Genomic DNA, 5,000 nt, shown 5'->3' on the forward strand with positions numbered 1-5,000 from the left:
TCAATAGAAATAAAGTATTTTGGGCTTGAAGGCTCAGGGTAAATTAAGGATCAGTAATTATTTTGTCAGAAGAGGGTCTCCTTCGTGATGGAGCAGTTACAAAACAATTTATAATTATATTAAATGTATCTTGCGTTCACGGAGAAATCACACGTGCATTCAATTGCTAGTTTCAAGCCTCCGTCAAGACTTACCTGAGTTATCGATTCAATTCTGTTACAGACTCAAACGAAAACGTATTGTAGTTCCAAGTTGGGAAGAAGAACCGCTTCCCCCTGCCAGAGTTAGTGTGTTTCACCTTCACACCAATACAGCCGATGAAACTCCCGGAGTCACTCGGCCATGCACAAGGCGCGAGGCCACACACCGCTCCTGAACTTTAGAGATCACTGGAAGTAACAACACGGGGCGATAATTTTCGACAAACTCTCTTTTCCCTTTTTTTTAGAAATTGGAGGAACATATGCTTGTTTTCCAATCCGATAACTGAAAGCCTTTGTTTAAACGAAAATTAATAATCGCCGTTATAGATAGAGCGAGGGAGTCAGCACATTCTTTCAACACAATCATGGATGGGAAGCTTATCATGTCCGATTTCCTTTTTAGTGTGCAATGAACGAAGGATGTCCACAATTTCATCAACTGACACTGTGACATGAGATAATTGTTCAGTAACGCATGGGAGAATTGGTGCGTTCAGATCAATAGGCCATTTCCGAGTTCGCGTCTTTTTCCTCTTCAAAGCGAGTCTAAGTGCGAAATTTTTCTTATAAAAATTGGTTTTCATTCATATGTAAAGTAGAACTAATTACCATCACAATAACTTCGCACTTAGACTCGCTTTGAAGAGGAGGCAAGCATGAACTCGGAAATAGCCTATTGCACACAATGATCCTTTTAAATAGATTTGAAAAATTAAGTCATTAAAGGCTTCTGCCCGTCCACGATCCTCGGAGAATGAGACACCATTGTAAGTTATCTTGTCAGGTATTAATTGGCTTTTTTCTTGCAATTGAAGGAAAAGAACGAGCAAAAACGCTTGGAAGTCTCATGGATTTCATTTGATATTTCTTTAACATAATTCTCCTTAAGCTTTCATAACGAAGTCGGTTTTTAATTTGTTGGCTTAACTTGCGGAATCTTTCCACTTGTTGAGGAGATTTGAGTTCCTAATACGCTGCCATAAGGCCTTCTTGTTGTTGATATTCTTCACTACGTCCTGTGATATCCACGATTTGATTGTTTATAGTTAATCTTTGGGACGAAGGTGTCTACAGAGAATCAAAATCTTCAATATGGAATTAACTCGTGAATACCATTGCTGAGTGGAGTTAACAAAAGGACTTATTTAAGGAGGCTCGAAAGGTTTCAACATTTAGAGACTCTCTGCTTAGATTGAATAAAGCTACAACACTATAGCACGCAACAGCAATGTTGTGGTACCATATAAAACACCGATTATTTCCAAACAAGATGAGATCATTATTGTGATGTAATACGTTACCTTGGCAACGGGAAAGCCAAGCAAAACACTTTATATTTTGGATTTAGTTGCTCATATCTCAAAAACGAACTAGGTGAGCCCCCTTTTTTATTGCTGAAAAGTGATTAGAAGGCCACGATGAAACTTACGGCGAGTTTACAAAAATTCTGTCAAGATGATTCAGAGCTACCTTAATAAATTTACAAAATTAAGGTGGCTCTGAATCCACAAGACCGATTTTTTTAAAACTTTGCAGAAAGTTTCATCGTGCCCTTCTGATTACTTTTCAGAAATAAAAAATGGGGGTCACCTAGATCGTTTTTGAGATATGAGCAACTAAAGAAAAAATAAAGGGTGTTTTTACAGGCCTTGCCCGTTGCCACGGTGACATATTACGTCACAATAATGACTATATCTTGTTCAGCAATAATTCGTCTTTCATTTGGTACCACAATATTGCCAATACATGATACAAAGGTGTGGTGCAGATCCTTCTAATAAGAGCGTCACTGGGAAGCGTTGAAACAGGTTCGAGCCTCCTTAAGGTAATTCCCATGAAAATGACGTACTATCCAGATTTTTTCAAACTTGGCACAATTGATATTCATACACAGGACATTTATAAAACGCAGTAAAAAGATGGGGTCACCGTGCTTGTTTTCGCACTTTCGCACTGTATGCACTTTATTCTTAGTGTTTTTTACCGAATTTCGCGAGAAGCACTCGAAACTAGTTATTTGGCAAAAGCTACTAAATATTACTGGAAACTTGAACCTGCTTGTTTTCCGGGCTATAATCTTTTAAGTAAAGTGATTTCAAATTGCTCAATCTTGCAAAGAAATGTAAGCAAATTGGACCGCTACAGTCATCAGCTTGCACTCAGTGTCTGGCTCTAAATGCTTTACACGTCATTTATAGGTGAATACTACAACATCCACTATCCAATTTTATTCCTCCTTAAAACAGGTTGTCCGTGTACCTATTGCGAGTAAATAAAACAATTTAAAATGGAGGGTCACCGTACTCGTTTCTTCGTAACACGATGATAAATGGATGGAAAAGTGGCAATTTCAGCTTCAAAATGATCATTTTCCACGAAAGGACTGGGGCGAGTTCCAAAACCGAGAACAGTTATCATGATTGTGTACTTAAAAGCTCTTGAACAGCAAAAGCGGCATTTGTTGCCTCTATTCAGATGGCCGGAGTGAAACCTCGCCATCTCCGAAGTCGCACTGTTATGCGCAGTACAAGATGCGCGGGGAAAAACAAGGGAATCACCTTAAGAGACTCAAAATTTGCATTTTTGAAGACGAAACGCTTCAGGCGAGAAATGTCTTTAAAATCTACATCCACAGCAAAGTCAAAGAAGAGAGGAAAATGATCCGATGAAAGTCCACTGTCTCTAAACTGGGGACCAGTGGTGTTTGGGACCAAGGTGTTTGTTAGAACGAGATCTAAGATGTTACGTCTAGTAGGTTGCTTCACTGATTGAAATAAACAACAATCCATCCAAAAATTAGCAAAAGAAGAATCATCACCAGGTGATTCAAAGCCTGACCCTTCTATCCACTGTACGCCAGGGAAGTTAAAATCACCTACTACGATAACAGAGTAGTGATGACCAAAATCCAAGGATCTTAGAAAGCCAGTGAATTTCTGGATAAATTTTTGATAGTTGTCAGGAGGGCGATAGCAGTTTATAAGCAAGACAATGCGATCGTAGTTTAGGTTTAATGTTTCAACAACAACCATTTCTAAACTTATACAATATGGGCGAAGTGTCCTTAAACTGGGTTGGTACGGACAGATTTGAAGTAAAGAGTGAGACTGAAAGATTCACTGTAGTTTGTCCACGTTGTCGTCAAAACCTTAAACTTGGTCATTTCACGTAGTAGTTTTGACGAGTGACGGGAGAGAAAAGTAGAAAAATGCGTGCTGCACGTGCAGCACGATAATTTTGCTTCATTTAACCAATATTATTACTGCTTTTTGGCGTTGTCGTTGCCTTAGCCGTCGTCGATTCTTAAACTCCCTCATACCAAATCGCATGAAGAAAACAAAAAAATGGAGGGTTCTTGGAGTCTACAAGAAGGCAGCTAAAGAACGAAGTTTACTAAAACAAGGAAGTTTGGACAAGAGCAAAACTTGCGCGAATTTTGCCGCCCTTCCCTACTTGCAAAGCAAACAGGTTCTATTTGTTTAAGGGTCTAATTGTTTTAGTATCACCCAACTAGTCGGACAGAAAAGGCAGTAATAAAGTTAGCAAATGCAAGTTGAAGAAATAGTTATAAGGGAATAAAACGAAAGAAAGCGTCACGCTTTTCGCTATTCGAGGACTATTAATAATAGTCTTCTAGTAGCGTAGCCAATCAAAATGCAGCATTTGCATTAGTCCACTAGTTGGGTGATACTAATTAACAATTAGATACCGTACTTAACTGTTAGCCAGTTCTACGATGGCCCAGGAGGGTCACAGTCCAGTTAATTTTTCACAGTCCAGTTTTAACGTTGTGAGTCGTCACCAGTTTTCTCACAGGTCACAGGTCACTTTTTTACCAATACAGAAAGATCCTATAAACATCCATAAAAGCTAACCTTCGGCCTAAAAGCTTTTGTTTAGGCCTAATTAGGCCAAAGGTTAGCTTTTATGAATGTTTAGGACACTTATTGTAACTTATTGTAACTTATTGGACACGGTATTGGTAAAACAATGACCTGTGAGAGAACTGGTGACGACTCACAAAACTGGACTGTGAATAAAATTAAAACAGACTGTGAAAAATTAAAACTGGACTGTGAAAATTAAAACTGGACTGTGACTCTCCTGGGCCATCGTACAGTTCAAACAATTGACAGTGCGTTTCACTCTTAAAATTTATGCTTTCTTAACTGCAGTATGGAGTTTCACAAGTACTCAATAGTGGCGAATTGGATTTACATTATGGTGTTATGCAAAGAGATATTCGTCAAAATTTGAGCACAGGAGGTCCTATATCCCATGCCACACAGAAGATCGTCAAAACGCAAGAAAAGTGAAAATTTCCTGCCTTTCGTCAGCAAAGTGCTTGCATCTCCAGCGTGAAAAAGTCGCCGAATAAAGACGTAGCCACACGACTGCATCATAATCTGTTTAAATTCATGCACAAGCTAAGGGTCTACATCTTTTTTTGTGCATCGAAAGCTGTCTCACTTCCACGGTACAAATTCCCGCTCTGGCCTCAATCCGCGCAGATGCAACGATCACAGCTTTCGTTAGAGTGGAATTCCACGCCGATGACAACGTCACCTCCATCACTATGACAGCCAGACACATTGAAAGTATATATTTGATTTTCCTTTGCTCAGCAACGTAGCAAGTAATCAGTAAAACAGGTTGAAGACACATCTCAAGACATTAAAAGACGAAGTTGTTTGAACTAAAACTCTTGACTCTCTTTAAGTGAGCCATGCAGTGCTCTTCAGTTTCTTTAAGTCTGAGGGATCAATTAAGGTATATCATTAGTAATACAGTCTTGTT

General features: G+C 39.1%; 1 protein-coding gene across 2 annotated transcripts in view; it reads right to left on the reverse strand.

Moving 5' to 3' along the window:
• Positions 1-3,195: 3,195 nt before the first annotated feature.
• The window catches only part of LOC138045618 (18S rRNA (guanine-N(7))-methyltransferase-like), a 24,959-nt gene continuing 23,154 nt past the window's right edge, over positions 3,196-5,000 (reverse strand). For both annotated transcript variants that reach the window (XM_068892179.1, XM_068892180.1), the window contains exon 12: positions 3,196-5,000. This exon is cut by the window's right edge and continues 423 nt beyond it. The gene's annotated coding sequence lies outside the window, so the exon portion shown is untranslated.

The sequence above is a fragment of the Montipora capricornis genome, chromosome 4 (genome assembly GCF_036669925.1).
Source record: "Montipora capricornis isolate CH-2021 chromosome 4, ASM3666992v2, whole genome shotgun sequence".
In the NCBI taxonomy this organism is placed as follows: domain Eukaryota; kingdom Metazoa; phylum Cnidaria; class Anthozoa; order Scleractinia; family Acroporidae; genus Montipora; species Montipora capricornis.